At 39.7% G+C, this 23,400-nt stretch overlaps 1 long non-coding RNA gene across 1 annotated transcript; it reads right to left on the reverse strand.

Moving 5' to 3' along the window:
- Positions 1-818: 818 nt before the first annotated feature.
- Positions 819-17,594, reverse strand: LOC133610065 (uncharacterized). The gene is made up of 4 exons (XR_009815829.2): positions 17,352-17,594; positions 17,010-17,120; positions 6,482-6,597; positions 819-1,183 (listed from the first exon to the last, which is right to left on the reverse strand). It is a non-coding gene; the product is annotated as an uncharacterized lncRNA (long non-coding RNA).
- Between the last annotated feature and the right edge of the window lie 5,806 nt (positions 17,595-23,400).

The raw sequence follows: 23,400 nt of genomic DNA on the forward strand, positions 1-23,400 counted from the left end.
CCACTGTAACATTACACAGAGTTTGAACAGTCACACTGTTTGAATATGGGAAAATAAAACTGTACTTTAATTTAGTGATTCTTTGGTGTTCCACTAGATGGAGCCCACGTACCACTCGTTTGAGAATCACTGTCCCAGAGTGAACATATCAGGGTGGGCTGGCTATTTCTAGTTGTCCCTGTGAGCCGATAGATGGCCATTTGAGTTATTTTGTTTTTGCTGCGCCTTGCCTTAGCAATTACGGTAATTCTCCCAGGACATGCTGCTGCAGACACAACATAGACAGAGAAGTTACAATTGATTGGCCCAGTAGCCCAGTGACTACCTGGCCCAATAGCCCCGGGCAATGTGAGAGGCTACAGAGGCACACAAGTCCCACTCGCGCATGTTCTAGCCTTCCTTCATCCAATCATTTTTATGAAAATTGTATATACATCAATAGAGCGAACTGGCACTGTATCTGAGTGAGAACAAGTCCAGGGCCAGATTTTTGTCCCAGTTCCCTGCTGGAAAATATGGTTAGTTAAAGAAGTGGTGCATCTTCACGTCCTCCAAAGCACTTTATCCTAATCGGAACATCATCTTCTTGCAGAGAAACTTGATGTCGTGTGGCTTCATGCAGCACAAAGTGAGAATTCCAGCCTTCATTATCTCCAAAAGGCCAATCTGCCTCGCAGTCCCTGACATAATTAATATTTCCATTTAAGCCCGTTTTAATTGCCCCGACAGCTCAATTGCTCCCCCGCTCAGGTATGTGATACGCGGCGGAGACGTCACGCCGTCGCCTCTCTGAGTTTGTTTTTATTCCAGGACTGAATTTTCACACACTTTGAAATGGGTAGTTATGTTTTTGTAAGGTGTTGCTAATCCCACCCGCCCCCCAAACACACAAACAAACACACACACAGTTTTGGAGTGTAAGAGCAGAGCACACTTAAATCTTGATGACATATACAAGCAAAGCCGGCAAGCGCTGCCATGTCCTTGTGTGTTACAGCTCCCTGGGATGCTCCATATTTAATGAGGGCAGGGAAAAGGGGAAGGAAAAGGCCATCTGGGCTGCAGCGAGGGCTTGTTTTCCACAGTTCCAAGTGAGGGCGGAGATGATTAAAGTGGCTCTTTTTTGTGTGTTTGGAGTGCTGCAGCATGTGTGCACCTGTGATTATGCATCATCTACTGGTGGCTGAAGAGGAAAAAGAGGGGATAGTTAGGCTGACAAACTAACGTGCTTATTGTCTATGATGCTCCTGTAGATATTTGCAATGATGATAATTCTGCAAGTGTGTGGGGAGAAAGTACGCAAATACCTTAAATACAAAATAATGACTCAGAGATTGCTGACTCAACTTGTTCCTCTTTCAATACTGATATTGGAGCCTTGAGTATTGGCCAATACAAATATTGATCCGATTTGATGGCAGCGCAAAGCATACATAATTGTGTTATTTTGTGATGTGGAATGTTATAAAAGGCTCGATCAAATAATTAGTCAAACAGAGAATAATGGTAGGTATGAACTAAGGCAGATATATGGTGATGTATGAGCCAGGTAACATAAGAACTCCTTTACCCAGCATGCGCAGCAGCCCCATTTAGGTTGTTTAATGTAGACATGCCGATGTGGAGTAAACTTTAAGAAGTCAGCCAACACGCCTCTTCTGCATCTTTTATGATTAGACAAGACAACACATATATTTGCAAGGCCATTTTCAAGAAGGATATTTAAAGAGAGACTACATCTTGTGAGACCATCTCAGCCAACCCCGGAAGCTAGCTCAGCTGTCGATGAAATGTGAGTTCAGATATTTTATTTCTTTATTTTTTCACGTTTAAAATGTTTTTTGCAATTTTAATTTTGACAGTACCACATAAGATATGTTTTAATTGCTGATGCAGGTTTATTGATTTTTAAATGCACCAGAAAATAACCCGTTTTGTACAATGCGCAGTAGTGTGTAAATGTGTTTCTGTATAGTATTTCTCCAGCAATGGTCATGTGGTGACATCAATGATGGTATTTTTAGAAGTCATCATTGAAGTCAGACATCACTGAACGCCTAGGTGGGAAACGCACGGCCCGCCACTGGTGAGACACACACATAACAGGCTAAAAATGGAGGAAAATGGGATTCACTCTCTTCCGCTCTAAAAAACAAAAGCAAACTTCAATAAATGTCTCAATAATGTTTTCTATACATGCTTTAAGTATATACCCAATATGTAAAGCAGCAACAGTCCCATTAATAATATTTAATATTTACGTATTTGCTTGTTTTAAGCATACAGAATGATTTCACAGACCGCATCGAAATGTTCCCTATTTCCTTCAACAACAACAGCAACTACTACTAATAATGGCAGACTTCATGAGAGCCTAAGATCAACTGCTTTGGAACAAATGATGATCCAGAACCTTATCTTTTTGAGCCTGAATATATGGAAGATGTGATACAAGTTTTAGAAGCTGAGTGATAAATACATCTTAATTTCGTGAAACCCGAAACATCAAGTAGCAGTATGATTAAGTGCTAAGCAGGAAATACAAACTACACCGTAGTCAATCAATCACTTACTGTACAATGTCTGGTCTCACAGGGATGCCAACAGACAGGATGCCAATATCTTTCAACACAAGACTTGTGTTCAATGATCAGATGAACTACTCATAATCTTCACATAGGTAAAATGAAATAAATAAATAAATGCTGGCAGCAAACGAGCGTCTTGTGTGTTTTCCTCGCAACGTATTCAGGTCTAAACTTAATTTAAATGGTTGACCAACTTTTCAGTTTATGTCCACGACTTTGTACTATACAGGTGTGAGGCCTGATTCATAATCTAGAATTAACTTTCACCAACTCATAGGCGACACAGCAGCTCACTGGCTTAGTATGTCAATAGCTGCATCAGCTATTGTTACCTCTCTGTGATAGCTCGAGATATAGAGAGACAGACAAAATGTTCCAATTGTCATTGGGGAGAGATAAGAAAAAGCACCAGGGAGGCCAAAACACCTTAAAACACTAAAAAAGCTGAAAACAGTAGAGGTGTTTTGGTGAACCAGGAAATAAGCTCATCAGCAAAGAAGACAGACATGACATGTCATATTTTAGACTGCATTATTGTTCATCTAAGAACACTTACCACGTATGTCTACCTTGTGTGCTTAAGTGTTGTGTAGCTGATCGTTCCTTAAGGCTTTGGATGCTGTGCGGCTGTCGTGGTTGACAAGACTCTGCAGTATAGCGTGGACTTTGGGGCAGTGCCTCTGGATTGGCAGACTGGGGTGGTGGTTCCTCTATTTAAAAAAGGGAATCGGAGGGTGTGTTTCAACTATCGTCCGATCACACTCCTTAGCCTTCCCGATAAGGTCTATCCAGGTGTACTAGAGAAGACACTCGAACATCGGATTCAGGAGGAGCAGTGTGGTTTTTGTCCTGGTTATGGAACTTTGGACCAACTATGTACTCTCGGCATGATTCTTGAAGGAGCATGAGAGTTTGCCCAAAAAGTCGACGTGTGTTTCGTGGACTTGGAGAAGACATTCAACCATGTCCCTCGAGAAGTCTTAAGGAGAGTGCTCAGAGTGTATGGGGTATCAGGCTGCCTGTATGATCAGTATCAGAGCTTGGCCCACATTGTCTTACTGGTCTAACATTTTCAGCTTTTGTAAATGACTAAAATACAAGAGAAGACCAACCATGTGTGCTCATTGGAGGACATGTATATGTTAACTGGCTGTTCAACTTCGCATAAGGAAATACACTGCAGAACTGCTTGTATCGGAGATTTTAGATGCAAGTCGATATAATCCCATACTTGATATTCACTAATATCAGACAGATATCAATATCGGATCGGAACAACCCTAATAATGACTGACTTATGGTTCTTTGTATTGGGTTTTATTATGAGAGAAAACATTTTTAGCACAAAAAGTCACATTACATGAACAAGTTCAAAAAATGCTGTAAGTACAGTAGTTTTTTTACAAAGGAAGGCTGAAAATTACATATTAATACCTGAATAAATGTATTGTTATATTATGTTAACAGCCAATGTGGGTTTTATTACTAAAAGAAAATAAATTGGGAGGTTCTCGGGATAAAGACATCGTTTTTTTTCAGCAAATAAAAATAATTTTAAAAAGAGATTGTTATAAGAATAATGTTAGTTTTGTCTCAGGGAAAAGAGGTCCTTTTTGAAAAAAGTCACACAATTTCCAATAAAGACATCATAGTACCTCAAGAAAGTTGCAGTTCTACTAGAAATGTTTTAATTTGTGTATGTGTAATACGTGTATATAGAACGTGAAAAAAGTTGTAATATTACATAGTTGTAACAATACAAGAATGTTTTTATTCCCTCAAAAAACTCATGTAGAAACACGTCATAATGCTGTAATTTATCATGAGAATAGTTAATAAAATGAAGATTTTATTGAATTGAACAATTGTACAATGATACAACGAATATAATGTAATGTAACTTTTTTTTTTTTTTTTTTTTTTACAAAGGACAATAAATCTATAAATATATGTATTTAACATAATGGAGGACTAGGTATTTCCTTCCAAATATCTATATTCATAATTATATACAATAAAATAAAGCAAAAATAAGTCAAAATAACATGTTTTTACAACAATTTTAAAACTGACTAATTAAATGTGTATCAATATATTGGGCTCATAATCCAAAACTCTTGACTCTCGTTATCCTTTCCCTGGAGTGTGGGGCAGTGGAGCCCTCTGCCCGAAGTACGTGTGTGTATGTGTGTGTGTGTGTTGTGGTAAAATTGTGTCACTTGTTGCGAGACAAATTTGTCTGGCTGGATGTGTTGACAAGCAGCATAAAATTGCTAAACAGGCAAAGCAAAAACATAAAATAAAATATAACTACAACTAGGGCTGCGCGATATATCGTGGGTTTGCCTATATGCGATATAGAAAATGACTATATCGTGATATTCGAGTATACGTTCTCACACAGTTGCTTTGAGCTGCGGGCATTACACTACAGGCGTTTCTCACTCTTTCTTGTCTCTCCTTCTCACAGTGACTTAAAACAAGTGCACCTTCTTACATACGTCACGCGTGCAACGTCACATGCCCTCCCCGAGCAGAGAGGTAGCTACATAGGTAACATTAGCTGTGGTGCTAACGGTGCGTTGCGAGTGGTAATACGAGAGAGAGAAGGTGCGAATCTGGTATTAAATGGAGGAAGAATTAATTCTCAAGAAAAACAGCACGGGTGCATCGTCTGGCGGTGCACCCGTGCACAGAAGGAGATAACGTCCGCAGGAACCTACCACAAAACGAAGGATATACACTATTTGATTTCCTATTATGCAGCTCATTTTTATTTGACAGTTATTGAAATATCTTGTGTGACATCATGCACAAAAGTGCACTTTATTTGTTTTTAACTATTGTAGTGGCGTTCTGTACAAAAAGAGCACTTTAATTTAGTGTTGTTTTGATATGTCATCTTGGTGACATCATGCACACAAGTGCACTTATAGATTGTTTTAAAATGTCTGACAATTTTGCACTTTGTTTTGGAAATTACATGAATGTTTGTGCCACTGCTTAATCACTGTTTATTAAATACAGTTTTGCTAAATTGACTTAGTTGTGATTTCCCGCTCTGCATGAAAGTTTAAAATGAGCATATATTAATGCAGTATGAACAAGAATGTTTTAATGTAGACACATAGAATCATCATACTGCTGTGATTATATGCATCAAGTGTTCATTCAAGGCTAAGGCAAAATATTGCAATATATATTGTGTATCGTGACATGACCCAAAAATATTGCGATATTAATAAAAGGCCATATCGCCCCAGCCCTAACTACAACAGACACCTCTTTTTTAAAGTTAGTTGGTACACGTTTATTGTTTCCGCATGTTTGACAACGCTCTACTAGACAGGTTGTCTTCTAAGTTGCCAAGACGACACACAATGCTATTGTTGTTCCTACACATCAGAATGAGTGACGCTAGCTTACTAGGCTAACAGGTAGTAGACTTGAACGTGTGCCACCGTCCATTAAAAAGTCTCCCCAACCCCCCCAATCCTCCTCACCCGTGACAGCTACAACAAATATTAGCACCCTGGGAGCATGGAAGCAACACACTGCTATATAGAGCTCCACTGGGGGCTCAGACCTTCAATAATAAAGCTCTAATGTGACCAAAGGATTGTGTATTCATTATGTAACAAGCACGTGCATGCTCATAATAGCAACGACAGGCTAAACATTGTCTTATATAGATGCACACGCACATGCCCACTCACATAGAGTAGCTGGAAGGACATTCAAGATATTGCCGTAATAAATGCAAATACATTTTCAATTTGTGACACATGAGAATAACAATGTCATCAGAAAGACCCTCTATCTCTATAGCATACACAATAATATTTATATTTATAAAAAGTAGAACTGTCGGAGAGATTTGCACTAATGCTCACCTCAGAGACAGGAAGTGGTCAAAGGTCGCTGATCGAGGCGCACATCACGATCAACATGGCTGATTGTCCTCCTGAACGAACAGTCCATTTGGGAAACAGCCATTTCACCCCAAGACCTAAAAATATTTTTAAAAAGGTAATTCATATTCCAAATAATTTCATAGTTCTCGTACATGCAAAAGCTCGGAGACACTTTTTCATTTAATAAGATGTCTCCGAACTTTAGCATGATACAGCTTTTTAATGTAATATTGGTATTTTTATATTTCATTCTTTTTGTGAGCTTTATTGTCATACTTTTAATGGAAAAAGATTGAGTTTTGATTTTAAAAATTGCTCATACAATAACGCTTTCTTAAAAACAAAAGTAAAATACATGTATTTTAATTTTTAGACAGAAAAGTTGCATAAACCAGCACAATTTTTCATTTATTTATTTTTTATATTTAAAGACATCTTCAACATATTTTTGGTGGCTTTATCACATTTTAATAGAATTTTTTTTTTTAACATGTATAGAAATAATATATAACTATGTTAAGAAGAAATATCAAGGATGGCTGCCAATAACAAATAAAATAAAAAGCAGCATTGTCATCAAGAAGTCTGTTGGCGCCTGCTTGCCGTGCAACGCGTGATTGACAGCACTGAGATTATTCCGATCACATCTGCATGCTAATCTTTGACAAAAGGTCGCGTGTGCACACGCGTGCGCCCCATTCACGGACACGGATGCAAAACACAGAAAATGCAGACTGTAATCAATAGAGCAGCATATGGAGCATCAATACGCTCATCAATCACAACTACAGAGGAAAAATGGCCGCTTGCACTCTTGTGTTTGTGTGTGTAACATTTGTGCTTGTCAGCTCATATTTAGAAGGTTAAGAATCATATTGTGTGTGTGTGTGTACTGTGATCTATTAGCATTGATTACAAGAGGTGATGTTCATGTGCGTCCTTGTGCACCACACTTTATTTGCTCATATTGAAAGGTTGTTATGAGCCACTGTCAGCTATTGAATGTGTGTGTGCACACGCGGGTTAACCTGCACATAAAAGTCATGATGAACACTTGCAGGGGTCACCATCATGTTGACCTCCTGAGGGCAGCGCTTAACGAGCTTCCTGTTGAGTTTGTCACAGTCTGAAATAGCACGAGGATGACATTCCAACACAGAGAGAAAATGTTACACCAATAAAATCTTGTAATCCTAAATTTAAAAAAAAAATCATATTGTGCATTGGTTAAATGGGAACATTATCACAATTTCAGAATTGTTCAAACCATTAAAAATCAGTTCCCAGTGGCTTATTATATTTTTCGAAGTTTTTTTCAAAATTTTACCCATCACGCAATAGCCCTAAAAAAAGCTTCAAAGTGCCTGATTTTAACCACCCGTCCATTTTCCTGTGACGTCACATAGTGAAGCCAACACAAACAAACATGGCAAAAAGAACAGCAAGCTATAGCGACATTAGCTCGGATTCAGACTCGGATTTCAGCGGCGTAAGTGATTCAACAGATTACGAATGTATTGAAACGGATGGTTGTAGTGTGGAGGCAGGTAGCGAAAACAAAATTGAAGAAGAAACTGAAGTTATTGAGCCATATCGGTTTGAACCGTATGCAAGCGAAACCGACGAAAACGATACGACAGCCAGCGACACGAGAGAAAGCGAGGACGAATTCGGCGATCGCCTTCTAAACTAACAACTATGAACTAGGTTTACAGCATATGAAATACATTTGGCAACAACATGCACTTTGAGAGTGCAGACAGCCCAATTTTCATCAATTAATATATTCTGTAGAGATACCCACATCCGCTCTCTTTTCCTGAAAGCTGATCTGTTCAGTTTTGGAGTTGATGTCAGCAGGCCAGGGAAGCTAGGGTCGATAGGGGGTTTAGCTCGCTCGTCTGCGGTAACAAACTGCCGCCATTGCTTGCCGTGCTACCGAGGTCCTTTGTCCCTGAATTGCTCACACACTCCGGCAGATTCAATGGGGGTCTGGCGGTAGATTTCTTTGACTTTATCGTTGGAAATGCATCTGCTTTGAGTGTCGCAGGATATCCACACATTCTTGCCATCTCTGTCGTAGCATAGCTTTCGTCGGTAAAGTGTGCGGAACAAACGTCCAATTTCTTGCCACTTTCACATCTTTGGGCCACAGGTGCAACTTGAATCCGTCCTGTTATTACACCTTCCGAAAACACACCGACGAGACATGATGTCTCCAAGGTACGGAAAACAGTCGAAAAAACAGAAAATAACAGAGCTGATTTGACTCGGTGTTTGAGAAAATGGCGGATTGCTTCCCGATGTGACGTCACGTTGTGACGTCATCCCTCCGAGAGCGAATAATAGAAAGGCGTTTAATTCGCCAAAATTCACCCATTTAGAGTTCGGAAATCGGTTAAAAAAATATATGGTCTTTTTTCTGCAACATCAAGGTACATATTGACGCTTACATAGGTCTGGTGATAATGTTCCCCTTTAAGACTTATGATGCACTTCTTAGAGAAATAGTTATACTACGGAAAAGTGCAAGGAATTATTTGTTAAGAGTTAACGTTTGTTCTAAAAAATTTAATTTTCTGAAAAATATGAGACGTGAAAAGGTTACAATTGTTTGTGGAAATTCAACATTCTTAGTCAGGGTTTCCCCTTAATGTAATTGAATGTGGCGCGCAAACAGCATTTTTATTGCCGTCACACCTTGAAAAACAGGTTGTTTTTTTAAACAAATTAAAGTAATATAATTTATTTTAGTCCTCAGAAGAAATCAAAGTCCGACACTATTAACTTTTTTTTTACTACCAATCTTATGATAATGGCACAATTCCAAGAGGTTTTACCTCCCGTGCAAACACTTTTGTCTCCGCGCTTCCCCGTAGACAAAACACTTCCTTATTCTTTGCCTGTTTGCAAACATGGGAAAAACGGACATCAAATCCAAGCCACATGGACATAAAACATTATCATCAGCTGGTCGTTACAGTATAAATTGGATTTCAACATAATTCTGTCAGCTACCTCCTCGATGCAGTCTAGTGGGCAGCCTAGGATGGAGTCAGCTCTCTTAATCAGTTCATTAAGAGAGCTGCCCCCATTCCAGCAAACAATTGCATAGAACACCGCAGAAGTCTCCTCCTTTGGCCCTTCTTGTACAGGCCGTTTGAGTTGTGGTGCAGTCCAGTTTATTGATGAGGTGAACACCCGAAATGAGTCCACTGTTTCTGTGTCTGATCCCTGGAAGTTCACCGGTGTGGGGGGTGGAGCGGTTTGCCGGAAATCAATCACAAGCTTGTGTTCAAGTGCAAGTGATTACATACACAAACGCCGACAAAGCCAGAGATGATTTTTCGGTATTCCTGTTTGCTCACCTCAGACACATCCCACCGCTGCAGAGTCGTCCAAAAACTTCTGCAGATTGGAGTCGTGCCTGAAGTCTGAGGAGCGTGAACAGGTAGCGTAGGAGCACATCTGAAGAACAGTCACGCAGCCTCACGTACTTCGATCGGTCGATGATGTAGCTGATGATCTATGCAGCAAGGTGATGGTCCACTACCGCCTCTTCCAGTTTCACTTGTAGCAGTGCCGGCTGGATGGTGTTCAAAGCGCTGGAGAAGTCAAAAAACATGTAAAAACACTGCACATTCAGCCCGATGCAGCAGGTATGCTTTCCGTCCAAGTGTAAGCAATCTGCAAATGGTCCATTGCTGACGTCGTCTGCGGCTAAAGGTGGCTAGGAATAATCCTCTCCGTAGTCTTCATGAGGTGGGAGGTCAGTGCAACAAGTCTGAAGTGGTTTAGCTCCTTGGGATAAGACATTTTAGGATTGGAACCACACAGGAGGTCTTCCAAAGGGTGGGGACTTTATCCGGGCTGATGTGCAGGTTAAAAATGTTCTGGACCACACCATTTAGCTGGTCCACATTCCCTGAGTAGCCTGGAACTGATTGCAATCTGCACCTTTCGCTTTCCTGACCTTGTTCTTTCCCAACTCTTATAGAGCCATCCATCCATTTTCTACCGCTTATTCCCTTTGGGGTCGCGGGGGGCGCTGGAGCCTATCTCAGCTACAATCGGGCGGAAGGCGGGGTACACCCTGGACAAGTCGCCACCTTATCGCAGGGCCAACACAGATAGACAGACAACATTCACACTCACATCCACACACTAGGGCCAATTTTAGTGTTGCCAATCAACTTATCCCCAGGTGCATGTCTTTGGAGGTGGGAGGAAGCCGGAGTGCCCGGAGGGAACCCACGCAGTCACGGGGAGAACATGCAAACTCCACACAGAAAGATCCCGAGCCCGGGATCGAACCCAAGACTACTCAGGACCTTCGTATTGTGAGGCCGATGCATTAACCCCTCTCTACCACCGTGCTGCCCTATAGATAACAAATAGAAAAATATTTTCTGTATTTTTACACAAAAAATCAAGTAAAATGACTTAAGTGTTTCGCTATTATGAATAAAAGACACAATAAGACTTATGAGAGAAAAGTTGTGCAGTATAATTTGTCCGAAAATGACAATTAAAATTAATCTTATCTCAAGAAAGTTGCATTGTTACACAATGTAGTGAAAAATATGAAGACTACATTTGCTATTTGGGGGGAAAGTGATAATGTGTGGAAACAATATGTGAAATGTCTTACAAAAAGACGACCATAAAAAGCATTGAAGTATTTTGTTCCAGACAAAAGTCTGAATATTGTGTGGGGGAGAAAAGCATAGATTTTTACGTGAAGGAAAAAAGTTGCAATTTTACAGACATTTTATTTTTTTCATGAGATTACATGAACAATTCCCACTTTGACATCAAACTAATCAAAATGTTCCAAAAACAAAATCTCATTTTTAAAGTCTCCTTGAAAATTACGTATTTTAATTTCGTAAAAATGCTGATGAAAGTTGTAGTTAAACATATTACAATAGTTAATATCCCATCTCATGCGTCTCATGTCTGCTGGTATGACAGTAAAAGGTCCTTTAATATCTATATTTTCTCGTCAAATTAAATGAGTGTGTGTTTTGTTTTTAATTATTGGGGAGGGGCGCTAGTCATTAGGTAAATTAAGGCAACAGATGATTTCCTCTCAAAAAGCAGTACAGTAATTAATGATATCAATAAATCAAACAAGTCATCACAATGTTATTATTCCGATGAATGCAAAATAAATCCGCCAATCAGGTGTTGTTCACATCAATATCTCATTTGAGCAAAACGCCAACACAACATCTAATCATCAATTTCCCATGGTGGCCCTTGCTGCAGCAAACAGTGCCTGTTGCCGTGGTAACCGAGTACTCTTCAAATGATGACTTGCTCCTGGAGAACACTCATTATGTCTGTTTGTTTGGGTTGTCATGATGACAGCAGGGGCAGGCATGCCGCTTTCTAATATTCATCGTTCTCAGTCACATGATCGCTCCTCAACTTCCACTCAACATGGCAACCAAAAATGGTAAAAGTATTATGAAACTGTTCCAATGTTGCGAGAATGTCATATATATCAAAATATAAGTTGTAATATAAGATAAAATCTCATTTTTTCTGATAAAGGCAAACAGAAAAAAATCAGAATGTTAGAATATAGTAAGGAAAAAGAAGTTGAGAAAACCAGATAAAATTAAAATACACACACACACACACACACACACACACACACACACACACACACACACACACACACACACACACACACACACACACACACACACACACACACACACACACACACACACACACATACATATACATACAGTTGTTATATAATCAAAAACAAGTGTTATGTTACTCGAAAGAAGTATGTAATGTTTCAATAATATAAAGTAATACTTGTTTTATGAAAATAAATTGTGTACTATCCCAAAGGGGGAAAATGGTATTAAGTTTGGAGAAAAAAACTGTTATTGTATTACCTGAAACAAATTGCTGTTCCAAGAAAAAAAAAAGTCATAATTCTACCCCTCAAACATTTTATGAACAGAAAAAAAGTAGCAAGAAAAAGTTGATAATTAAATTACAACTTTTTTCTAAGAGATGAAAGTTTCAAAATATGGTATAACAAGAATAAAGTTGTATTATGATGATTTTAAAAGATTTATGATCAAGTTGTATATTCTATTAACCTGACTCTCGCCAGACCCTTGTAGTTTGCTGAGCTCCACACCAGGGTCTGGGCTCGAAGGCATTGCAAACTCCTTCCAGATAGCAAAAAATAATGAACCAATCAGGATCGCCGGGCGGGATTTCATAGATGTGACGTAGCGCCGAAGGGACTTTTTTTTTTTTTTCAAACAATGACGGCACGGCGCGAGGAGTCGTGTGCTGACATTGATTCTGCTATTGCAACGGTTTTGCGACATTGATCGATTATTAATTATTTAAAAGATGAACAGAGAATGGTTTTGAAGGCATTTATTGGTGGCAAGGATGTTTTGGCTCTTCTTCCAAACGGGTTTGGATTTCCCAGCGTCGCTGTCATCAGCGTCACGGGTTGATTTCGATTTGAGTGGTTGAAGTAGCACGTCATTCAAGATAACGGACAAGTGGTTTATCCAATCCAATCCAATTATTTTTTTTACAACGCCTCACCTTCTGAAATACATCTCCTATGGAGAACGCCCAGATCCTTGTGTGGAGCTCAGCGAACTACAATGATCTGGCGAGTCAGGTTAATATTCTATACCAGTGGTTCTTAAACTTGTTCTCACTAAGTACCACCTCAGAAAACACTTGGCTCACCAAGTACCACCATAATGACCAAAATTAAAATACAGTAGCGTAGTAGACTTAAGTATTCATTAAAAACAAGGCAGATGTTTTGTTTAACCAGTATATTTAATATGTTGGTCACTGTAACATTAAACACAGTTTGAACAGTAACACTGTTTGAATAAAGGAAAACAAAACACTACTTTAAGTGATTTTTTTGGGGGTATCACTAGATGGAGCCCGCACCTATGGAAGTATTATTGTAGCAAAATTATTTGCAAACCTGTGCGCATTTAATCTAATTTGTGTGTGTGTGTACCAATTTGTATTTCTGTATATCAATCCAAGTGTGTGTATTCAGATCCATGTACCTGTGTTTTAAGTTTTCTGTCTGTCCCTAATCAGAAAAAACCCTCTATAGGCTGTCTGCTTACACGTGACTTTTGCGCCATGTAAGATTTGAGTGCGTACATCCAGATTCGTGAGCGTGTAATAGGTGTGCGAGCTCATTCAGACGTGCGTGCGTGTAATACAATCTGCGTGTACGGATCTGAGGTGTGCCTACGTTTGACCAAACATGGAAGACACCACACAATTCAAACCAATCAGAAAAAAAGCGCAGCTAAGGTGTGTGAAAGACAAACGCCAATTGATTGATTGATTGAAACTTGTATTAGTAGATTGCACAGTACAGTACATATTCCATACAATTGACCACTAAATAGTAACACCCGAATAAGTTTTTCAACTTGTTTAAGTCGGGGTCCACGTTAATCAATTCATGCCAAGACCTGCCTTACATTGTTTCTGATTGGTTTAAATTGCGTAGTGTCTTCCGTGTTTGGTTTAATGTAAGTACAGTGGATTGATGGCTTGGTCTGACATTGGTTATTTGGATCAATCAATCAGAATTACTCAAACTATATGGAGCCAGAACACTGGCAGTAAGATTTGGTATTGGAAATTTTTTTTGACATTGTAGAAAAAGTTCTATTGGCACCAAAACAAGCCTTGGCAACAAATAAATTCAAACATTGAAAAAATACAATATTTTTGGTGGATGTTTTCAATATCAATATTCATATTTTTGTACACTTGTATTTTTTGTGTGTTTCAAAAGGTTTTTATGGTCACTTCTCTTTTACGATTTTGTTTCTTTTTCGGTTTCACTTCTTTTTTTTACGGTTTCAAACTAAAGGCAGTGTCTTAGCGCATGGGGCAGGCGCCTGTGGGCGGGGCTTATAAAAAGTTTCCAAAATACAAAGCTACAAAATATGAAATTATGAAGCAAAAGTAGTTTTTCCATTTATCTTGAGTAGACCATTTTTGTGTTGCTATGTTGTAAAAACCACTGTAAATTTTACAGTAAAATTCTGGCGACTAAGCTGCCAGATTTTTCCTGCCAAAAAACAGTGATACCGTTTTTCCATTTACTGTAATTATGTTGTTAAAAAAAACAGTGTATTTTACAGTAAAATTCTAGTGACTGAGTTGCCATTTTTTTTCGGTAAAATCTACATATTTGTTTACAGTGTATGTCAAAAATATATACAATAACCACAGGCATAGGAAAATTCATATATTATTCACCGTTATAAGCGGCCCTGGTTTTGCAGCAACAACTGCGATGTAGCCCTCAATAAAAAAACAATTTGACACTCCTGCTCTAAACGGAGGACTGTTTTACCTTTTGCAACTTTTTTCTCGGTTTTCTCGTTAACAGAGGACATTTTCACACATTACAACTACATTCTGGCAAAAAAAAAAAATTCTTATAATATATACACTTTTGGCGTTCAATGCACAAAGGGTGCACATTTCCGGAAGTCTGCACGTCCCCGGGACACGGATTTAAAAAAAAAAGTTTTTACCCACCCTGCCTTCTCCGGGTCAGAACTCCGGTTTGCTTGTTTGTTTTTTTTAATCGATTATCGCTTTCCGGCGGTGTTTTGTTGTGTTTATATTTGCCGGGGGCAGCACGGTGGAAGAGGGGTTAGTGCGTCTGCCTCACAATACGAAGGTCCTGAGTAGTCGTGAGTTCAATCCCGGCCTCGGGATCTTTCTGTGTGGAGTTTGCATGTTCTCCCTGTGACTGCGTGGGTTCCCTCCGGGTACTCCGGCTTCCTCCCACCTCCAAAGACATGCACCTGGGGATAGGTTGATTGGCAACACTAAATTGGCCCTAGTGTGTGAATGTGAGTGTGAATGTTGTCTTGTCTATCTGTGTTGGCCCTGCGATGAGGTGGCGACTTGTCCAGGGTGCACCCCGCCTTCCGCCCGATTGTAGCTGAGATAGGATCCAGCGTCCCCCGCGACCCCGAAGGGATTAAGCGGTAGAAAATGGATGGATGGATATATTTGCCAGTGTCGTGCAAAATTCTGTATCCCTGAAATATTTTGGATCCCCTGCCGCAGGAGCGCACATTGGGGCGGAGCTCTGTGCCTTGTTCAGACAGCGGCAGCACTTTTGTGTTATTAGCGATGTCAACGATACAAAATGTGAATTCCTACAATCATGCTTTGATTGTCAAAAATGTTGTTGGTGTAACATGTGACATTGCGACCCGATAAATGCTTTTGATCATCTGTACATTACGTGTTGTATTTGTATTCACATCGCTGCACAAGTTTCTCTATTGCATACGGTGTCATACCTACCTATTTAATGGAAATTACATTAATAACATCCTGTAATTTGGTTTATTATTTATTTAATCTTCTGATGGATTGAAAAATAACACCAATATAATGGGAACCAACACGACAAGATAGACTCCATTCCATGTTTAAAAAAAAACATGTATTTTATGCCAGAAAATGTGTCCCACTTACGTTTATTTTCCTCAAGCTATGTACTAACATCATGCAGATTATATGTACATACATGGCATTGTACAAAACTTGTGGATTTGGACTCATTTTATTAATGACAAACAAGTTAGTAGGGGATACATAATATTTCAGCATATTTCTGTGCTGCCATAAAACGTGTCCCCTGAAATAAATACACCTACAACTTCCATCCATCCATCCATTTTCTACCGCTTATTCCCTTTGGGGTCGTGGGGGGCGCTGGAGCCTATCTCAGCTACAATTGGGCGGAAGGCAGGGTACACCCTGGACAAGTCGCCACCTCATCGCAGGGCCAACACAGATAGACAAGACAACATTCACACTCACATTCACACACTAGGGCCAATTTAGTGTTGCCAATCAACCTATCCCCAGGTGCATGTCTTTGGAAGTGGGAGGAAGCCGGAGTACCCGGAGGGAACCCACGCAGTCACGAGGAGGACATACAAACTCCACACAGAAAGATCCCGAGCCCGGGATTGAACCCAAGACTACTCAGGACCTACTTATTGAATAAAAATATAAAAAAAGTTTAGATCCATGAAGGAAAGAAGAAAGTGAATGAATGTTAACTGAACACATTTACATATGCATAAAGATTTGTTTTTATTTTGTATTATTTGTTAAATGAATTAAGTAACGTTTATGACAACCTTTTTCCAAAACACTGGGACCCCATTTTTATGACTTGATGGGGTCCGTCGCACCCCATTTTGAAAATTCCAAGCGCCAACACTGTATATACTTGTTTTCTTTGTGCAAATAAAACAATTCTCTTTTCCTGTAAACCCACTCTAGTGCTGGGTGATTATTGCTATTATAAAAATAAGTGTAGACTGGAGCAGCGCGGACTCATCGGTTATGCAGCAAGTGTCCCAAAGAAGTGAGAGGAAAAAAGAAAAAAAAAAAGTTGTGCCAAGATTCCCATGACCCTTCTCACCTCACATCCCTAAGGAAATGGAAGGTGCTTCTAGAATAGATTTTCTTTCCTGCCAGGAGGATGACCCACTTCTTGAAAACTTGATTTGCTCCAGCACACCACTTAATTGAACTGCATGGGGGAAAAAAGCACATTCATTGCATTACTGGAGCCTTTTTGGAGTTGTCATTTATTCTAACATTATTGATTTTTCCCATCAGGGATAAAAAGGGAGTCTATATCATGAAGTAAAAGGTAGAGCATAGCAATAATTGACGAGAATGAGCATTAAAACAAGAGTCCTCTTTATATCCTTTTTGTCATTAATCATTCCTCAAATTACTACATCATTGTTATCATTACCTCCACGCATTTCTTTACTCCTAACATTTCTTCTGTTCATCTGATTTGTCAGCCATCTTTGTTAGGCTCCATGCCAGCAAACTTTACCATTCACGTTCTGCCTTTTTATCGAAATATAACCTTTGAAAACATAATTACACCCAGCCTTCCGCCCGAATGCAGCTGAGATAGGCTCCAGCGACCCCAAAAGGGGCAAGCGGTAGTAAATGGATGGATGGAAATATAACAATATAAAATATATGTTAAAAGTGTTACCTTTAAAGTGACGTCGTGTCATTAGGCTAATGACCATGATAAGACACCGCTGGCTGGCAGGAAGTGAGACAGACACGTGCTAGTAAACTAGCAGCTGATTGGCTAAAAAAAAAAAAAAACACACACACACACGGCAACTAGTTACATTAACACTTTTTTTTTTTTTTAATATATATTTTTTTATTCAACATTAAACGTACATTTATAATGCACACACAAGTCACGGCACTTTCAACATCAGCGAAACATGTCATGTCAAGGAAAGAAAACAAAAGCAAATACAGATAGAATATTAAATAATAATAAATAATAATAATCAAAAAATATGAAAAAAAAAAAAAAAAAAAAGACAAAAAGGCTTACCTAAATTCACTTTACATGTTTTTAACAAATATATCGATTTAAGGGCTTTTGTACTCTTAATTATCCTCCCAGATCTGATTGATAATTGTAACCCATTAAGCCAATTAGAAGGTCACATTAACACTAATTAGGCGTTCTGTTATGTTGCAAGGCACAAACAGGAAGCACAAGGCTGCTTTTCACAATAAAACAGAAAACATATATTGCCTTTTTTTTAAAAAAATATATATATATATATATATATATATATATATCGTGTTTTTTTTTTTTTAAATATATATATGTTATGTTTTATTGTGAAAAGCAGCCTTGTTATTTTCACAATAAAACAGAAAATATATAAATATATCTAAAAGTAAAAAAATAAAAATAAAATATAAATATACATATTAGTAACTAACAAAAAAAATTTGGCTTATTAGGTAAAATGGTGGGCAGCACGGTGGCACAGGGGTTAGTGGACGTGCCTCACAATATGAAGGTCCTGGGCTCGGGATCTTTCTGTGTGGAGTAAGCTTATTCTCCCCGTGACTGCGTGGGTTCTCTCTGGGTTCTCCGGCTTCCTCCCACCTCCAAAGACATGCACCTGGGGATAAATGGTCCCGAGTGTGTGAATGTGAGTGTGAATGTTGTCTGTCTATCTGTGTTGGCCCTGCGATGAGGTGGCGACTTGTCCAGGGTGTACGCCGCCTTCCAGTTGGGATAGGCTCCAGAACCCCCCGCCAACCCAAAAAGGGACAAGCGGTAGAAAATGGAAAAATGGTGATACACTAAATTCATTGCGGCCTTTACTATAAAAAATAAGTACAGTACTGCATTAAAAAATATAAATATTTTCCTTCTAAGAGTGTGACTTTTTGATGCAAAAATGATACAAAACTACAGTTATGAGTGATTAAATTATTTAATTTGATATTCTACTTAAATATTTATTAAATCCAGCATTGGAAAATACTGTAGTCCAGTTTCTAGTCATACACTACTGTGCAATTCCCTACTAAATTCACGTCAAAAAAACTTTAAATTATAATAAGTCACTTTTATTGTTTTTCACAATAAATCAATCCCCCCCACACACACATATATATACTTGTTCTTGTACAGAGGCAGTTCATCTACAGCGTCTGCACGCTTTCCAGTGAACAGAAGTTGCTTTGTTCCGTGCAGCATGTTGTTCCTGCTCACTGCATGCTGCTAATAATGTCTACATAATTACATGTTGATACATTGCTTGGTATTGACCTCTCTGCAAAGACAAGCAGGCTGTTTAGTATTCACATCTGACGCTATCTTTGGTGAATCATCACACACACGTACACACTTAATTCCACTGCGGGCGCTGAGTTAATACACTCTAATCAAATGTTCATATTATAAACACCAAAATAAATTGATAATGCTATAGAGTAAATATTATACACCGTTCAGCTCCACGCTGGTTGGCTTTGTCAAAGTTCCCAACTTGAGGGGAATTCAAATTACATTAAATTAATTTTAGAGAGAGAATAAACATGAGGTCATGTAGGGTATTAATCAAGAAAACTGCAGGTGATATCAGCAAAGTTGCCATGCAACTACAGCTCCACACACAGGATCAACATGGCCACTAAAGCTCCAGAAAGAAACTTGAAAGAAAGAAACTTGCTAACTAAACAATGCCAAACATTAGCTTAGCAAATAGCATGACCGCAAACTCGGGTTTTTAAAGAGTGAAGTGAAGTGAATTATATTTATATAGCGCTTTTTCTCTAGTGATTCAAAGCGCTTTACATAGTGAAACCCAATATCTAAGTTACATTGAAACCAGTGTGGGTGGCACTGGGAGCGGGTGGGTAAAGTGTCTTGCCCAAGGACACAACGGCAGTGATTAGGATGGCGGAAGCGGGGATCAAACCTGGAACTAGGGATGCCCGATAATGGCTTTTTGCCGATATCCGATATTGTCCAACTCTTTAATTACTGATACCGATATCAACCGATACCGATATCACAGATATATACCGTCGTGGAATTAACACATTATTATGCCTAATTTGGACAACCAGGTATGGTGAAGATAAGGTACTTTAAAAAAATAAATAAATAAATAAAAATAAGATGAATAAATTATAAACATTTTCTTGAATAAAAAAGAAAGTAAAACAATATAAAAACAGTTACATTGAAACTAGTAATTAATGAAAATGAGTCAAATTAACTGTTAAAGGTTAGTACTATTAGTGGACCAGCAGCACGCACAATCATGTGTGCTTCCGGACTGTATCCCTTGCAGACTGTATTGATATATATTGATATATAATGTAGGAACCAGAATAAAAATAACAGAAAGAAACAACCCTTTTGTGTGAATGAGTGTGAATGAGTGTAAATGGGGAAGGGAGGTTTTTTGGGTTGGTGCACTAATTGGAAGTGTATATTGTGTTTTTTATGTTGATTTAATTATTAAAAAAAACAAAAAAAAAAAAAAACGATACCGATAATTTCCGATATTACATTTTAACGCATTTATCTCTACCTGGAACCCTCAAGTTGCTGGCACGGCCACTCTACCAACCGAGCTATACAGCCCGAGAGTGAAAATATTTGCCCGTGCGTTCACAACATCATGGAACCGGGAAGTGGCAAACAAAGAGACGCAATAATTATATTTTTAACACTTTATAAGTAATTTGTATGAAAAAAAACAAAAAAAAAACATGGCTAACAACAACAACCTAATTTTGTTTTTCACCAGTGTGTTAAAATTAGCTTAGCATGTGAATGTCCATAGAACATGGCTAATAAAAACAAACATTAATATATTTTGTTTCAGCGGATGTCTACGCTCTACTGGTCACTAGTCTAGTTTTCCTGTGCATTCTATGGTAACTTTAGCTTAGCATTGTTGGGATATAATTAAGATAATGAAGGATGAAGTGATTAAGAAATGTTTAGTATATACACTATATTGCCAAAAGCATTTGGCCACCCATCCAAATGATGAGAATCAAGTGTCCTAATCACTTGGCCCGGTTTATAAAATCAAGCACTTAGGCATGGAGACTGTTTCTACAAACATTTGCGAAAGAATGGGCCGCTTTCAGTGATTTCCAGCGTGGAACTTTCATAGGATGCCACCTGTGCAACAAATCCAGTTTGAAATTTCCTCGCTCCTAAATATTCCAAAGTCAACTTTATAACTCAAACTTGAGCAGCTTTACTGCACCTCCAGTCAGCAGTCCATAAAGCTGCTCAAGACTGCGGATGACACTACCCTCATCGGGCTCATCTCGGATGGCGACGAGTCCGCCTACATGAGAGAGGTGGACCGGCTGGCATCCTGGTGCAGCCTCAACAACCTGGAGCTGAACGCCCAGAAAACAGTGGAGATCATCATGGACTTCCGGAAAGTCAAAGCCCCACCACCCTCCCCCTCCCCCACCCTGATTGACTCTCCCACCGCCGTCTCCATTGTGGACTCCTTCCGTTTCTTGGGCACCACCATCACCCAGGACTTCAAGTGGGAGCCGACCATCAGCTCCCTCATCAAGAAGGCCCAGCAGAGGATGTACTTCCTGCGGCAGCTGAGGAAACTTAAGGTGCCGACCGAGATGCTGGTGCAGTTTTACTCAGCCATCATCGAGTCCATCCTCACCTCCTCCATCACCGTGTGGTTCCCCGGCGCCACAGTCCAGGATAAGCATCGACTGCAGTGCATGGTACGGGCTGCTGAGAAGGTGATTGGCTGCAAGCTCCCATCCCTCCAAGACCTGTTCTCCTCCAGGACCAGGAGGCGTGTGGGTCGGATCACAGCTGACTCTTCTCACCCTGGACACAAACTATTCTCCCCTCTACCCTCAGGCAGGAGACTACGGTCCATCCAGACCCACATCTCCCGCCACCTTAACAGTTTTTTCAGGTACATGAACAATAATTCCTAACAGTAGCTCCTTTGAATTCCTTTCTAAGTCTATAACAAGATCTGATAGCTCAGTTAGAGCTCTTGTTATCACCAAATCTGTGTTATACGTGTTCAATGTTGCACCAAGAAAAATTCCTACTTTGTGAACCCGTTCTCAAACAATAGCAATAAAAACTATTCTGATTCTGATTATAAGAAAAGTGAAGAGTTTGGGAACAACAGCAAGTCAGCACAGTCAGTTGATACAGAGCTCCAAACTTCATGTAGCCCACGTACAGTACGCAGAGAGCTTCATGGAATGGGTTTCCATGGCCGATCAGCTGCATCTAAGCCATACAGCACCAAGTCCAATGCAAAGCGACGGATGCAGTGGTGTAAAGCACGTCACCACTGGACTCTAGAGCAGTGGAGAGTCCTTCTCTGGAGTGATGAATCACGCTTTTCCATCTGGCAATCTGATGGACGGGTCTGGGTTTGGAGGTTGCCAGGAGAACGCTACATTTCGGACTACATTGTGCCGAGTGTGAAATTTGGTGGAGGAGGAATTATGGTGTGGGGTTGTTTTTCAGGAGTTGGGCTTGGCCCCTTAGTTCCAGTGAAAATAACGTTGAATGCTCCAGGATACCAAAACATTTTTGGACAATTCCATGGGATGGCACTTCAAGTTCATATGTGAGTAAAGGCAGGTGGCCAAATACTTTTGGCAATATACTGTATCTGCTTAGAATAGGCCGTGCAACTACTCCTATCCTCCGTTCCAGTTAAAACTGGGTCCAAGTTCAAGCATACGCACATTCACTCTTATCGTCCACATTCTTGCTACTGTTGATGCGGCTTCTTCGCCGAAGTCTGAAGGACGACACCAGATATGAAGTCGGATTCCAGATAGGACGAGGCAGAGGAAGATTCCACGCCTGGAGGAAGCCACCTCATTGCATATTCATACATTGTGATTGTAAGAGCGCGAGGGGTTGGGTAAGTCGCGCTCAGACAAATTGTATTCGAATTGATTGATTGAGACTTTTATTAGTAGGTTGCACAGTGAAGTACATATTCCGTACAATTGACCACTAAATGGTAACACCCGAATACGTTTTTCAACTTGTTTAAGTCGGGGTCCACTTAAATTGATTCATGATACAGATACTGTATATACTATCATATATACTATCAACTACAACGGGAATTGTATCCAATAGGGAATAAATACTTCTGATTTTAAGTTTATCTTTAAACATCTTCTGGCTGCAGATTAAACAAATACGACGACTATGGCGTCACATTAGTGCCAACAATCCGAGTGCATAAAAACTGTTATCGCGCGCTGATTCTCCACTTTGTGCGCGCGCGCGACACCCTTTTGCGCGCGCGTGGTGCCTTTTTGCGCGCGCGTGGTGCCTTTTTGCGCGCGCGCGGTGCCTTTCTGTGCGCGCGCGGTGCCTTTTTGCGCGCGCGCGCGACGCCTTTCTGCGCGCTCTCTGTGTACTCCTGGCATCTCTCCTCGCGCTGTCATGTTTCTTTTTGGCACTT

This window comes from Nerophis lumbriciformis, linkage group LG11 (genome assembly GCF_033978685.3).
Source record: "Nerophis lumbriciformis linkage group LG11, RoL_Nlum_v2.1, whole genome shotgun sequence".
NCBI classification, from domain to species: Eukaryota; Metazoa; Chordata; class Actinopteri; order Syngnathiformes; family Syngnathidae; genus Nerophis; species Nerophis lumbriciformis.